At 46.1% G+C, this 16540-nt stretch overlaps 1 protein-coding gene across 11 annotated transcripts in view; it reads left to right on the top strand.

Annotated features, from left to right (window-relative positions):
* The window catches only part of LOC100123436 (trichohyalin), a 105389-nt gene that overhangs the window by 20235 nt on the left and 68614 nt on the right, over positions 1-16540 (top strand). Inside the window, exon 2 of one of the 11 annotated variants that reach the window (XM_032597780.1) lies at positions 6846-6923. The exons of the other annotated variants lie outside the window; for them this stretch is intronic. The gene's annotated coding sequence lies outside the window, so the exon portion shown is untranslated. The remainder of the gene's footprint in view (positions 1-6845; positions 6924-16540) is intronic. 11 annotated transcript variants of the gene reach the window in all.

The following is a 16540-nucleotide window of genomic DNA, read 5'->3' as shown; positions in this document are numbered from 1 at the left end:
AAACATACTTTCTTTCCCGCACACCCATCGAGAATTAGTCTACCGTAAGTACAACGCAACAAACCCGATGAAATCGCAATCAGCTCACACCAGACATAGAAATGAAAATACCTCTCCGATCTCGGAAAAACCAGTCCAGAAAGCTCTCAAAACAATAACAACCTTTGCCTACTTGGATCACAAGGTCCCAGTCTTATTTATTACCCCCTCGCACATAACAGTCGCAAGTCGAGCCTCTCGACTCGCGGAACCTCAGCGCAAAACCAATAAACAGGAAATCGACGCTTCATCAGCGCGTCACCCGAGAAAAACAAAGCGCAGCAGCAGCAGCTCGATCCCTCTCTCGACTTAATAACACTCGCACCTCCGCACAAACTTTACGACGCGACAGTAAGACCGGAGCTCACGACGCGACCGGAAAGAAAAAACGAGGAGGATTCGTAAGAAGCAGGCAAAAGAGCGAGCCGCAAAAAAAGGGTGCCAGCCGCATAGCCACGATATCGCTCAAAACCTGATCTACGAGCGGGAAAGAGAGAAGCTGCGCGAGCGTCGAGTCTCGAGTTTATATATCCAGAGCGAGGAGGTTCGTCGACCCCGAGAGAGGTACACTCTGCGCTCTCTCTCTCTCTCTCTCTCTCTCTCTCTCTCTCTCTCTCTCTCTCTCTCTCTCTCTCTCTCTCTCTCTCTCTTACTCCTTTAAGGTGCAAAAACATACACGCGATACCGTTGGCACACACGAGAGCCTCTGCTGCTGCTGCTGCACCTGCAGCTTGTGTGTGTGTGTGTGTTACTCTTCGCTTTTCTCGTGTCGCTCGTGTCCGCCGGCTTCATTATAACTCATTAGACGATGATTTACATTTCTGTTTCTGGCGCTGCTGCAGCGCGTTTCCTTTTTGCCGGTAGATGCGGCTCCGCTGTTTCGGTGTATGATGTTTTTTCTTTTGTGTTTGCTAAAGTACAGAGAGAGAGAGAGAGAGAGAGAGAGAGAGAGAGAGAGAGAGAGAGAGAGAGAGAGAGATGTATAGTGTAGAGGAGGGGGGAGTCGTTTTTCTCATTGACGTTCGGGGAAACCTACATTTGGGAGCTTGAAGTGACACACTGACACTGTTGGGATGAGCGAGAGATGGGGGGCTTTGATGTTCGTGGATGGAGAGAGAGAGGAGAGTGGCGCCTGGTTTATGATGATGCGCGCACGCTATGTACATTGCGAGGTTATTATTGAAATTTCTATACGGGTTTATGTCTTTAGCTTTAATTAGTATGTTTGTTTAAGTAGTAGTCTACAGTGTTTTATTTTTGCAAATGAATGTTGATTACATTTGCTTGCTTTCAAACTTGTCGCGTCAAATCTTGAACCAATCGATTTTTGAGATAAGTTTGAATCCAACCTCAAACAACGCGGAGCACAGCTTCAATCGTTCTTCACAATCTCGAGCCATCTCAACCAACAAAACCGTAAATCTCGCAAGAAACGAAACAAAACCAACCAGAAATCAACAAAGTTTCCGCACCTCCAAAAAAGCAAACGCAGCGGCGCAGTGACAATTTGTCGCCAGCCAGTTCCCTCTCGCCTAACGACTCGTGAAAATCGCCTCTCTCCGTCGCATCTCTCCGACTCTCTCAAAAACAACAAGCCTCATCTCCAAGGCAGAGAAAGTCCCTCTCTCGGCCTTCGGCCAGCTCTCTCGCTGCGCTGCAGCCGTTAAAATAATAACAGCCGCGAACGCGCGCGCGCACGCACTCGATCTTTTTCCTGGCCGCCCCCGCGCGCGCGCCCATCCTTCACGAGTTATTGCACTGTACTCGCTCTCTGTGCGCGAGAAAACTCTTCTCTCTCTCTCTCTCTCTTTCTAAGGGGAGAGATGTGTACCGCTACACCGGCGATTATGCAACTTCCGCCTACGCTTACTGTTCGCTGCTGCTGCTCGGGCTTGGGCTTGGGCATAATAGTTGTTGTTGTTATTGTTGCAAGTTAACGTATAGCGTCGGGCCGATGCTCTTGTTTTTATTGGAGGAGGAGAAGCCCATTGTTTACATGCTCGATTCGGACTGGCTCTGTTGCCGTGAAGAGATAGAGGAGGTACGGCAGCTGCTTGATATGTATTCGATGTGGCGATGGTTAGGGATGAGAGCATTGAGGAAGTTTAAATTTTTATTTTCATTTTTATAAAGGTTTTTATAATGTACTCTCAGACGTGTTACAGCAATTCACGCGTTCTCTCGTAACGTCTCTCACGATCACCAAACCAAATCCCTTACCCAAAATGACTCTCACTTTCGTAAAGCAGTATAAAAGAGTCTTATCCATACTCAACCGCGCGCGCACGTCGCATCGGAGAAAAAAGAGAGAAAAGAAGCGCTATACACACACACACTCAGCCACTTGCATCCGTGCGCGGAATACCTATACATACTGTAGATACACCTCTCTTTCGACAAAATATACACATCCTAGCGTCGCCGTTTGCGCAATTGCGAGAGAGATTTTCGACTAATTGCAGCCGCGGCTTTTCTTTCTCTCTATATAGCAGTAGTCGCTCGCTTTTACGACGGCTCTTTGCACAATGTAAGCGCGCGCACGCGAGAGAGTGAGGCTGCTTTATATGGTCGAAAGACGGCCATTTCGTCATATATCATCTCGTTAGTTTTTTCCTCTTCTTCTTTTACTCAAGGATTGCGTGTATACAGGGAAAAGAAGTCCAGGAGGAGGAGTAGTTTAGGCGCGAGCTTTAGGACAGTGAATTTTTATGAAGACTTAAGAGCTAATGACTTAATGTTCGTGGATTATTATTTCTTTTTTTTTCTTCTGGAAAAACGTTGTCGCGTTCGAATATTATAATAATTACGGAAAAGTGTGTATATATTATATTATCTATACGCAAGGCTATTTAAAACAATCATCATAAAACTCTCGTAAACCCTGTTTATTATGATATAACAATGCCGTTATAAATATTATCATTTTACAGCGAGCACGACAATCTCTCTTTTTCTCGTTCTCCCTGTAGCATTACAGTATAAACCTGTCAATCCCAGCGAAAATATGGTGAGAACTTTGCTCGCCGAGACAAACTGCTCTATAAAGACAATAGATTATCCGTTCACGCTTCCTTATGCACAATAATATTCGTAACATCGACTGCGTTATACACGATCTCGCTTTCTCGAAACGATTGCTGCTCTGCGATTTTTTTATCGTTTTATATGCAAAGGAACTCCAGCGCGCGATTGCGAAATCGAGAAAACACCTGCGCTCGCGCGTAAATTCATAATAGAACCGCAGCAGCGAGTGACGAAAGCTGCGAAACGATTTCATATCGCGGTGGGGGAGAGCAGCGAGCTTGTAACGGCTCTTCTCTGAAGATTATGCAAAAATTCGGTGTAAAACGCGGAAATTATCGGCTCCGGAATTGGCGTACGGTATACACAGCGTTAAGTCGCTGCTGCAGTTGCGGAAAAATGTATACAGCCTGAGATTTATTCGGCTCGAGTGTAAAAAATAACGGCGTTTCGGAGAGCCGCTTATATGGCATCGGAAAATTAACGTGTATCGCAGAGGGATTCGAAGAGTTAGTACACTCTTACTTTCAGCCAAGTGCCATGTACGCGCGGTTTAAGCTCGCGGTGCGAACGAGAACTTTTTGCATATGATTATAGACGCGTTTTAAAGATGCATTTTTCGATAACTCGAGAGCGCTAAACTATAAATACACACGCGGACGAGTATCGTAAAAAGCTTCTCGTCGTTCAAAAATCCTTATCACAGCGCGGAGCTAAGGGGGAGAAAAAACCAATAAACCGCGCGAGAGAGCTCCCAAATAACGAGCATACATCCTCCTCCCGCTCGCGCACAATACTCCATAAAGCTCCGTTGCAAAGATTCAGCTAACAAGCCCCGGCTGCACAATGGCGCTAGCAAATGAAGCGTCCCGTTATATTCCATACGTCGTAATTGAAAAGAAGCTCTCTCTCTCTCTCTCTCTCTCTCTCTCTCTCTCGCGATTTAATTTTTTTCAACTCACCGTTACGCGCCGCCGCTAGTCACACTCTCGTGCGCTGCGAGAGACACACGATAACGCGGTCGACCTCGGCCGTCGCACTTTTTCCCAGAACCGGCGCAGGTGCGTGCGCGACTATGGATATATCTATATGTGAGTGTATAGACAAGAGGAGAAGGAGGAGGAGGTGGATTATGCAACGCGCGCGAGCTTTGCTTGGGGAATTGTTAATTCGATGCGGTTGAGGAGGAGGTGTGGGATCGCGGAATTTTCGAACGGGGTGTATGCGCGGCTGACTACTGTAGCGGTACGTGTGGAAATTGAATTATGCGCGGATGTTTGCGTGCGTGCGGTTACGAAATTTTTGTTTTTAAAAGAGCGTAGTTTACGCGGTGGATTGTGAGGTGGAAATTAAAGTTTTCGTATTACCGTTTCGTCATCGAAGACGCAATATTCAAGAGGCCCTTAAGAGCAGGGTCCAATAACGATGCCATTAAAGAAGGCGGAAGACCGAAATTCACTTAACAAGCCACCCATTCAAAATTCGAGACGCTTCTCTCCCGCTAAAAACATCAAAGTCCCAAAACCCGACCCAAAGCACATTTCCATCCGCCCAATTATAAGCCCGATGCACCGTTATACAACGAAGTTTGTTGTTTCTCTCACTCTGCATCCATCTCTCCTCCGCATCCCGCGGTTTTTGCAATCGGAGAAGAGAACACTTTCGAGGTGAAGGCCAAGAGAGATGCATTATTTTTCTCTCTCGCCTTGTTTTTCGCGTGGACGCATACATTACATGCGGGTCTCGGCTTTGCGCCAATCCCGTCGTGATTGATTAAGGCTATCTCTCGCCGGGATGATTGAATGAACGCGCAATTACTCGTCTCTGTGCTGAACCGAATGCGTTTTCTGTTTGGTTATCCATATACCCAAGGCTAGAGTCTGTTGGTTTTATCAAATCGGTGACAAGGGCGCGCTCTGTCACGTTTTCGATTAAACCTCGAACTGCAACTCGAAAATTAAACCCGCCCAACTTTCCTACTTTCAGCGCGAGAATTAAAATCCTCGGCAATTAAAGCGCAGCTCTGGAATATCTAATTTCCAATTTTCTCCCGAAGCGCATCTTCACGAACATCGAGAGCGACACTGTTGTATGCACGAGAACAATGCAACAATGAGGGGAAAACAGCAGCGGCAGCGACGGAGCGTGAAGCGAGCGACCTACTTGCCTTTTGACCATCCCGTGTGTGCTAATACCGATCGACGCTTTACGGCCTCGGATGTGTCGTGTGTGTTGTGCCGCGGCGTGCGATGAGCTGCAGTTTCAGCTAGATGAATGGCGCAGGGTATACGTATACAGCGTCATTGATAATTGAGTGCTCGCGGATTGTGTTGGCTTTTGATAGCTCGGTTTTCAAAGGATTTCCAATTTGTTCACTGTCGCAGCCTAATGAAATCGTTTGATGGATGACTCGGCGATCGGCTAATAACGCCGAACCTTACATAACCTCGAAATGAGAAAAATTCGAATTTCCCGCGCAAATTTTCAAATTGATTTTCAAAGTATACACACACCTCTCGTCTAAGCGCACGTCAACATCGGATAGCTTCTCGCGGTTATAACGGTCATAGCGATCGAGAGCGCGGCGAGTTTTTTTCTATTCTTCGGCGAGGAGGAATGCACCGCACGCACGAGTAGACGACGACGGAGAAACGAGGCCTAAGCGACGTTTTAATTCGCGGGTGTCTGCGCGTAGAGGTATTATACGAGTGTTAGCGACGCGCCTAACGCACGCGAGACGCTGAGACACGTCGAGAAGGAAGGTCTCGAGAGCGGTTAACCGTCGAGTTGGGACGCGAGCTGATTGTGGATTAGCTCTGTTGTGGGCTGTGTAGAATATTTCGTTGAGAAAACTCGCCGCGCGTGTTTCCTCATTATTTGAAATTCGCGCCAAATCGATATTCAGTTCGTGAAACCCTCGTGCCGTTATCTAAAACGTTTTTGCACGTAATACACAAGAAGCTGCGCTGGCGTTACGTAAAGCGCGTTTTGAGGTTTGCGTATTAAGTCACATGCGCTGGTGCGAGAGAGATGAGCCGCGCATTGTGTGTGTACACGCGTGAAATGTAAGTCGTCTCCGCAAACGGTAGTTACATAAACTTTTTTTTCTTCCTAATCACACTTTCGTGGAGACCGCTACTCCCGTGCGTTCATTATAATAATAGCCGCGTTTTTTCCGCGATAAGGATTTTCACGCAAGGCTTATTATAACGACAAAAAAAATGTCGTGTACACTCCGAGATCGCATCGACTGCGTAAGCGAAGAAGCACATCGTCATCTAGACGAAAACGAAAAAGCAGTTTAGGCTGACGTAACTGCCTATCCGAAAAAGGCGACTCTGCATTATGCACGCGAAATAATCCGGGGAATCCCAGAGAGCGGCACGCAACGCCGCATAAAAAGGAGCTATTCGCACGAGGGAGAGCGGAGAAAGGAGGAATTAGCATCGGCCGGCCATTAATTAGACCTATCGCTCATTATACACGTAGTGCATTCGTATGCGAGAGAGAAGCTTCGTGTGTCGCTTGAGACACATGTCGACTGCGGGAGTTTGACGGTTGGTACGCCTGATAGACGGGCGTTAATTTGAGCGAGAGAGAGCCAGTATAACGATCGAGAGAGAGAATTCGAATTGCGCAGCTGGATTAATCAACGCGTAATATGCGTCCGCGTAATAAGTTTAATGGATCTGGTCGATTCTCGAGGCACGCGTAGATCGTTATATTTATAACGGCTGGCTTGCGCTCTCCTGTTTACATGCTAATGGTTTTATTTTCTGTTCCAGGTTGGTATCCGCCGACGACCACCTCCTATGACATATGCGCTTTCTGCTTGCGCAGTCTGAATTTCGCAAGCTTCGAAGGTAAAAGCGACTATCGAATTCAATTAGTAAGCTATGCTGTATGCGCTTGTATAATGAGAACAATTGAAAAACACTTCGCATACGACCACACGCGAAAGCGCGAATCGCGGAAGTGCACAGCCGGAGACATAAGCCGGACGCTACCTTACACATGCGGTAACGCACTGCGCGTTAAATTATACTCCCCTTTTTATTCCCTCGATTTCCAGCAACTCTCGTCTCTCGGCAGCAATTTTCGCGTCTCCGCAGCGAGAAAACGGGAAAAGCTGGCAATTTGTCGCTCGAGGAATAATAATATACGCAGTGTCTTAGAAAAAAGAAACGCAAGTTCTGCAGCGCCGGCGAATCAATATTACACGGCATGTGTATGCGTACACACATGCATTTCGTAACGCGATTTTGAAAAGCGACGCCCCGATTCGGTGTCTAATACATTTCTCTCGCGTAAATAATATATACACGCGTATAACGTATCTTTAAAATCTCATTTGGCGGCAGAGAGATACGCGATGATACCCCCGCGGGCCGCATGTGCATATCCCGTTTTAACAAATTACAATCCTCACCCGCGGTAATTACACTCCTCCATCATTCGATATTCTTTCCCACACGAGCAAATATCATCCTGTGTTATAGCTTTATGGATTTTTTTCCACCGCTTTATTTTCATTCCGCGAGATAGACGCGCGTTCGTAAACGGTTCACGTGCCGGCGCGGTTTTCAGCCTCAAAAATCCTGTCACAATTATAATGCAGCTCAAACGCACGATTTGCGCAACCGTATGCGTGTCTGTGTGTATACATAATATCGACACAGATATTATATTACGCTGAGGGAATCGCAGGAAAAATTCTCGCGTTGCGCAATCGGTAATACGCGGGCGATTTTCTACATTGCAATTTCAATGGTAAGTAGGCGTTGCGCGGCAGGACTTTCGCTATATAGTGTATGTGCGCGTGTGTATACATAAGCGCGGGATATTTCAAGGGATATTTGAATGATCGATTATGGACAGGAGGAGCGACCTTAGCTTGTCGCCCTTTCTCCGATGCTGTACGTACGGCCTCGTTACATTATGGCTGCGGTCTTTAGGCGTCGTTAGTGCGTTGTTGTGAAATTGTTTGGTTTGCGCCGCAAGGGTGACGCCATGTGCGGTAATTGAGTGACTGATAGAAATTTAATGGGTTCGCGCCATTGTGCAGCGGAAAACGCATTGTGCGATTTTGCTATGAATAAATTAAACGTATGTGCGACTTATTTTCCGATCGACGAACGAATTGGTATTGCTCAATATCTCGCGGCAGCGTATCGTCGTCCACTGCAGGTTTACGGACCGATAAAATCCCAAACGCAAAATTTCGCAAAGGCTTCTCACACTTATATCCACACCTACTTCACGTAGAAAGACATGAACACACAGACACGTATGTGCAGAGTGAAACCCGCTACATAGACTCGCAGCGGAGGAGTAAGTTAACAGCTGAGAGCAGCACTTGGCCATATAGAAGCTCACGACGCTTTTCGCTCGCAGGAAAAACTTTCCCGAGTCCCGATTCTCACGACCCAATCCTCTCCTCCTCCACCTTCGCAACTGTGAGTATATGTGTATAACACACGAGCAAGTATTCGCGCGCACTCGGGGGATCGACAATGAAGTCGGCACGTGCGCAATCCTCGAAGAATGCCTTGGAAAATCTCCCGGCAGTGGTGCGCATAACGTTAGCGGGAGAAGCCACTCCTTTGGCGCCTTTTGCGATGCGGTGCGAGCGTTACGTGCATGTGTGAGTTTGTTTGTCGTATCATGTGTACGTTATATGTGTAGCGAGAGAGCGAGATTATACCGAGTTGGCCATTGTTCCAATTTTTTTTTTGTTTTCGTTATTATTATTATTGTTTGGTGACTGATTCTTGGGAATTTGTCCCGCGTGGGTGCGTGCGGTTAATTTTCAGAAATATGAGCGAGCGCCTTTCTGTGTTCCAGATTTGCATATAATGGATAGTTTCGGATTCGTTATTGGCTGCGATTTAAACGGGAGTGAAAGTTAGATCGTTTGGAAAAATTGACAATACCCTTAACGGAGGAAATATGATCGTAATGTGGAAGCGGGAGAAAAAACGTTTGTTTACACTTGGCCATTCTTGGGTATCGAAAAAAAATTCAATGCACTGTTTGCACGTATCCACGATAGCTTAAATTTCTCTCCTTTCATCGGCCGTAAAAAATATACGTTGCAACGTCCGCGATTTTCGTCGTAAAAGACAGAGGAGGAAGTGCGGCTCCGCATTCCTGTGAATGGCGAACGGAAAAGGTCGAACGGCTTTTTCCTGTGTGTCGCGACAGTGTCTCGCCATTGTGGTGTATCTTTTTGTGAGAAAATTTGATTGTGTGTACACACGCACTTAATTTTTTTTACTACAAAACACACGGAAGAATTGCCGGCAAACATAACCTCACTTTATAGGTTATACTAGAAAAATTAAGGTTAGGAGGAGCAACTGTTTCAAAAACTTTAACGTAGTTGATTGTCATCACATTCGTCTCTCTCTCCGAATTATAATTCGCGTTTACGAGGATCGAGTCGAGAGAAGTTTTCACCGCTCGCGTGGAGGAGCCTCTCCGCAATGTGAATGATAGCCCGGAAAGGCGCGTTTTTTAGCGTTTTATAGACTCTCCGGGAAAGTCTACTATCCCGCAGTCGTCGTTTCCAGGCGCCATAAAAATGGCTTTTACTGCGTTTTGTCAATGCGCCTTCTCCACGGGAGAGACAGATTCACAATTGAAGAGATCTGTCGCGTTTCTTTTTCTCTCCCCGGAAACTCCCGTGACACTGATTTCTACTCAGGACTGTGTTACTTTTTACGGTCCATGCATATATAGCAAGAGACCGAAGATGTTTGCCAAATTAGGCGACGTTTACGCTTTTACGATGTTCCGTACGTGAATGAAAATTTTGCTTAAGCACATATAGGAAAATTCGAAATTTCGGATTTTGAGGTTAGGTTTCGAGCGTGCTAACGTGATTTCCGGTTTAAAATTTATTTGAAATACACCGCATAAACTGATTAGCTTTAAGACTTTAATAGCACAGATGCCCGGTAATGATTCGCCGTTTAATAGCGTAATATTACATGCGCAGAGTCACGATCATTAAGCACGAGCCAACAAAGTAGAATCAACATTTCTTCTGTTTCATCTCACGACGATGATTATGAGTCATAAATCGAGCTATAAATGAGCGTACGAACGTAAAACCACTTTAAAAACTATCCTTTTCCGCACAGCACAATACACATTATTACGAATTTTACATCCTCCTTTTTACAACACCACGGCGATCGAAAAACCCAAAGCTCGACCTTAAAAGCCTTAACCTCATCAGCGTAGCTTAAAAAAAGCTCTGTAAAACTCTCGATAAACTGTTCGACTTAACGCCTCTTCCACATATCCTCTCTATATGCAGCGATGCACACGTGTGCTCCGCAGCTGCGCCGCTGTCGCATGCGCGCTTTCTTTGACCTCTGTCGCGAGAGCGGTATCCCCGCAAGGTCACGCGCATAAATATCTTCCCCCCTGCGATCGCGAAAATCCACTAAAAAAACTGCATCGGCACATATACAAACGTAATGTTGAAACTGTTTATTCTCGGGGATTAATTGCTTATTAGGAAAGAGTATACCCGCGTACATACATGTATGTATAATATAACGTCTATGCATCAGCGGATCGAAATCGCGAACGCGATGGCGAAACAATGAAGGGCCGCGCGCGAGCGGCCTTGCCACGCCTCCAGTCAGCTCTTGAGCGTCGCATGTATAGCGATCCTGCATTGCACTCTCGGTATACGTCTATATAGGTATACACAAACGTGGTGCACGACTCTCGGGTTTTGTGCCCAAGCGCGAAACACGTGTACCGAAGGCGCGTCGCGGTTGCGATGTGGAAAAATCTCGCGACGAGCGTGGGCTCGTGACAGCGTGTCTCGGGGATTATTCTTTTTTGTTTGCTTCGGTTGGCGACCTTCGTTTATTTTTATTTATTCCGATAAGGAAGATGGTAAACAAAGCGCTGCGCGTATTTTTGGAATTTCGTGTATCTCGAGAGAAATGAAGAACGTAAACAAACGCATAAAAATCGGAAAACCGTCAGAGGTATCAACCGCGAGCGTCTAGTGCGTCCCGTAAACAAAGGGAACACACTCGAGCACGCAAATCCAGAAAAATAGAACGAGACATTGGGAGTAATAAAGAGCGCGCAAAAAGAAAGGAAAACACGCGTGTACACTCTCTCTCTCTCTGTCTTTCTGCAGTTACGTTATGGTCGCCCACGCGACAGCAGAGATCAGAGTCCACGATTATACTGAGCGCGCTCGCGACTGCTGTCGACTTCTTTGCTTTTTTTAGCTCACGCAGGAGAGTTCTTTATTTTTGTGTTGCGCGACGTTAGCTTCGTTAGCATTGCTCGCTTGGAGATTTAGACGCGTGCGGGAGAAAAGAATATCTGCTATAATAGTTGTGAAGGTGGACGTTTGCTTACACGCTTTTACCGATGACAACGAAATCGAAGAAGTATAGAGGAAAACGAAAAACACTGTACCGTAAAGTAGCATAGCGATCTTTTCCCACTGAACATCATCATCTCCGCTTCCTGGGGTCAATCGACTATTACACGGCGTCCCTCAAAGTCCGACTCATCGAGGAAGTAGCAGTAGCAGCCGCTGCCGCTGCCACGTCCCTTTGAAATCATCATTACTATTACGACGAATCAGCAATCACTCCTTTCCTCGGTGTCGTTATGCTCGTTAAGCCGCCGGCGCGCTTTTTCGACCTAACGAACCGAGAGAGGCGCGAGATGGACTTGATTGGATGACTTTGTTTCGCGGATTTCGCGCGCGTGAATTTTAAAATCGAGTTAGTTAGCTCTTGGACCAGTAAAATTGCGCATAGCTTTGGGAATAGAGAAGGAGAAAGAGAGAAAAAAGGAAAGTCCCGGCGTAGAAAGTTTCAAGGGCCATTAGCGAGACCCTAATGGCGTCCAAAGTTCGTCCAAAGTCAATCGTATACATCAAATACTATATATTATACTCTCAATTGTATAATTACTCTCGAGAGCTTTCGCTCTCATTTCCACCCGTCAATCCTGCTGTTTATCTGCTTAGTTGAATCGGACGAAAGGAAACTCTTGCATCCTTCCACACACACTCAAACGCGTGATGCACAAAAAAACAGAGAAATAGAGAATCCGATTTCGATCGCGTTTCGAGATCTCCGATCGGAATTATGCTAATCTCTCCCTTCTCTAGCTATAGCTCCTCAAAATAAAACGTCTTACGTATACGTACAGGAAGCGAAGAAAGATGTAAATTAAGAGAATCTCCTCGCCGAGAGAAAGTCATCATCGGAAGTGCAGCAGCAGCAGCAATTTTCGAGAGAAAGAGATTGACGTTTTCGTTAAGACACGGTAGCAGGTACCTTCTCCCCGTCTCTCTCGTTCCCGGTCAAGAGAGAAAAGCGGGACTTGGCAGAGCCGGGGATCGATCGCATAGTCCATCGGTCGTTCGCTGCGCCAGTAAATATAGCCGAGCGAGAGGTGCCAGGTATAAAAGCCACAATGACGACTCTTCTCTCCCTTTTTGGCGATACTCCACGCAAGATCCGATGCAGATCGCGGCGCCTGATGCCGCAGACGCTATGTGTGTGTGTAAGTGTGTTGGGAATAGGTATAAGAGAGAGAGAGAGAGAGAGAGAGAGAGAGAGAGAGAGAGAGAGCATGACGCACGAGTGCGAATTCCGAGAGGTGAGAAGGATTTCGGGGAGAGGATTACGTCACCTGGTTTACTGACCTCTTGATCGTCCAATGAAAATTGGACGATTGAGAAATTTATTTTGTTTCGGTGTACGCTTGTATTTAATTGTACGATGGAGCTATTTTACGTTTGAAGGCTAGTTTTAATGTCAAACAAATCGATGCAACTGTTTTTGGAATAGGTTCTTCTTTCAAAGTATCTCAGCGGAGTAAACTAAATTACTAATTACAGTAAATTGAAAATAGTTCAAGCATCATTTAAAATTTTCAATTGAATTTTGAATCCCACGTTTGAATGTCAAACCAATTGAATTCACCATTGGTTCAAATTCCTGGACGTTCCGTAATAGAATGAAAACTAGAATTAGAATCGTGCAGTGAATTGAAGCTAACAAGTATTTTTTCCAACAAAGACGCTCTCCACGATAATAAAAGCCTATTTATAACCCATAAACAGCTCTCATTCCCAACGAATTTTAACGCAAGTCACTATTCATCAGTATACAGCCTGTTCTCTTCCCCACCATCATCGCCACCGACAAACGAGCGAATCAGCACTGAATATAAAACTCTCGCATCACACATACATACTTATACGTCTCTCGCTCCAACTTCACATTTATTTTCTCGGAAAAATGATCATCGGAAAACGCCGCAACGATCAAACCGCACAGCGTTGCGTCAACGTCTGAAAAATCATCGAGGCTCTTGAGAAAGGAAGCGATCAATCAGAGTCGGTGGGGGCAAAAAACCGCGGCAATTAAAAGAAAAACAAAGAGAGTTATCATGCTCCTTCCGCGGTATTGCAATAACAGCCGTCATATAACGATGAATATTCGCGCATGTAGCCGAGTGATTGAATTGCGCAATAAGTCAGTGTATAAAACCCGCCCAACATTGTCTATACGCGTCATTTAACTCTCCTGGTGCGCGTACGGCTAGCGTTTAAAACGATTATCGTCCTATCGCGATTAGTCTCTCTCGTATACATATGTGCGCGATGGCTGCTGTGATGCTGTGTACAGGAGAGGACTGTAAAATATTTCGATGCAGTGGTAATAATCGTTCGAGAGAGAGAGAGAGAGAGAGAGAGAGAGAGAGAGAGAGAGAGAGAGAGAGAGGGACTTTCTTCTCTATTTCCACCGCGGCGTTTATTGCGCTCGATAGGTTGTAATTATTTTTATATTCAATCGGCCGATACTGCATTCGCACGAGAGGAAGTTTGCTTTATTGTTATTAGCCTGTGCTGCAGTGGCGAGCTTCCGGGTTCAGGTGAATGAAGGATCGACGATGGCTGGATAGTCGTTTAAAACGTTTTGAAATCTACTTCAATTTCAATATCCACCCCCATCGAATAAACATTCAAACTTTTCCAGCTAATGAGTTCGCAACCGCTGTGCACAAGTCCTCCTCGACAAAAATCGCCGCCAGACAGCGGCTTTTCTTCGGAAAAAGGCGAAACGAGTATCGTGATTTATATACGCGCTCGGCCTTTTTTCCCTCCGACTTCCCATTCTTCTAATTTTTTCGCTCGCAAGCAAGCGCTACGCTGCTGTACCGCAGTATAGCTTGGCAAAAAAATCTCGAGAGTAGCAGCAGTGCTCGTATATACAGGTATACCTACATTGTATAACCGGCCGCGAGTTTCCGCGGCGAACGCGATTACGCGAGAGCCACGCCTCGATATCTCTCTCGAGCTTGTGTTTCCTCGTTCCATCCCCTGGAGTTTAACTACTGCCAAGTTTGCCTGCGCTAGTGCGTCGCTTCCTTTCGAGGATGCTATGCTCGTTTCCTCTCTCTGGACTTTCGCTCTTTTCTCCGCGAGCTTCTTCTCGTTTTCGCCTTGTTGTTGCAAGAAAGGTCGGTTGCAGGAGTATAGACTCGTGCTCGCTCGAATTAATGAGGGAATAAAATCGCGCGCTAAATCAATGCCGATCCGAGTGTATTATGGTGTCGAATAGAAAAAAATATCTAATTAAAAAGACTAGCACTGATTGATTTGTGCGCGCGCGCCCCGACGTCGCGTGTCCGGAGAAAACAATCCTTGATCGAACCCTTTCAACGCTTTACACGTACGCGCAACCGCATGATAGATTTCGAGCGAACGGCAGTAGCTACTTGATAAATTACGCCGTGACAGCGCGCACTTTCCTTCCCCAATAATTCTCCCGACTCATTAACGTCAAAACCGAAACGACGTACTGCTCGGCATCATCGAAAGTATAGCCTTTGTGTATGCCGTACACTTACATACTTTCCCTCGTCCGCGTGTTCTTCCTCCTCGTTTTTCGCCCCGAGGAAAAATTCCCGAGGAGTATCGCGAATTCCTCGTTCGCGCGGGATTGATGGGCTGTAAATCTGTCATTTTTCGGTTGTACAATATCGCCTGATGAAATCTCCGATATTCAATCAGAGACGAAGAGGTGCGCATTAAAAAGAAAACGCATCGCATAGAGCGAGAGATTATAAACGCAGTTACGTAACAGCAACGCACTTTCTTCGAGCCATTAGATTTGAATGGAACCGCGTGATGGGGAGATCGATCACCGCAGCGGCGACAATAATGAAATCCGAACAAAACGATTCAATTATACCGGGGGAATCAAAACATTCAAACCGATCGGCTCTCATTTCCTCTCTGACGAAATTCGAAAAGCTTTTATTTCCTTCGGCTGTAATTACCGAGCTTCGATTTCAACGTCGGCGACACGATCATGCGTTAATTATACGTACCGGTAGCACGGCTTGAGATAACGTTTTTTTCGTCAATAAAAGCTGCTACTTCTTTTTGTGCTGCTCTATAAATACCCGTTTTCGAATCGACGACGGCTGCATGCCACGACGACGACGACACAGAAAGACTGAGCGGTAAACTTAGATTCGACCTCCGAGTTAAGGCAATTACTTTATTTAGAGACGCAGCCGAGGGACTTTGGTTTCTTTTTTTCCCTCGGCTCTGCGGAAAACTTGACCCAGTTAAGAGGTTGTTTGCGGGGATGAGGGTTAAAACCGAGAGCTGTGGAATGGCTTCTCTCTTTTGTTTTTCTCCCCACCGTCGCCGTACACATAGTTGACTACGATTCGTTGATTGATTCCAGGTCGGTCTTACGGAGGCTTTACGATCGTTTTGCGGTGGAGTCGATCGTACATTTCGATCTCGTATAAACAGAATTTTACTGCTCTCTTTCTCGTTCTCAAAAATCACACTGACCCGCTGACTCACTTTCAAACTCGCTCGAAAATCTCGAATCTAATTTCGTTTCTCTCTCGGTCTTTTTCCCGAACTTATAAAGCACACACCATACATCCCCTGACGCAACAACTCAGGCCGACCGACCATGTAAATCAGAGCTCGCAAAAGCACGCCGAATCTCTCCGTCGTGTCGTGCAATGTTATAAAACACTTCACTTCACTCTCCACCTTGCATTATTTTCTCTTACGTAAAGGCGCAATGTAATATCCTCTCTGTAGGCGCACATCTCGGACACACTTTCCAATACATCAGGCCATCAGCTTTTCACGTGCGCGGCAGAGAGCAGCTTCGCACTTACGTAAAGCGACACGCGCTTTTGTTGGGCGCCAAATTGAAGCGAAGGATATGACGCGCGCGGGTGTATACCCCCTTACGTGCACTTTCACCGTTTAGCCAATCGCAACGTACGTTTCCTTTTTGCTCTATGTAGCACTAGTTGTTGTTTGGATTTTATCTGACGGCACAGGTTCACACGGATAATGTATGTCGACCGAGGATTGTTGCGACAGTTTTTTGGTATACACGCGGGATTAGGTGTGTTGGTGCTGTTTCTCTGCTTC

This window comes from Nasonia vitripennis, chromosome 3 (assembly GCF_009193385.2).
Source record: "Nasonia vitripennis strain AsymCx chromosome 3, Nvit_psr_1.1, whole genome shotgun sequence".
Lineage (NCBI taxonomy): Eukaryota > Metazoa > Arthropoda > Insecta > Hymenoptera > Pteromalidae > Nasonia > Nasonia vitripennis.
Note: the sequence above shows the minus strand (reverse complement) of the source record. Positions and strands in the feature narration are given on the sequence as shown.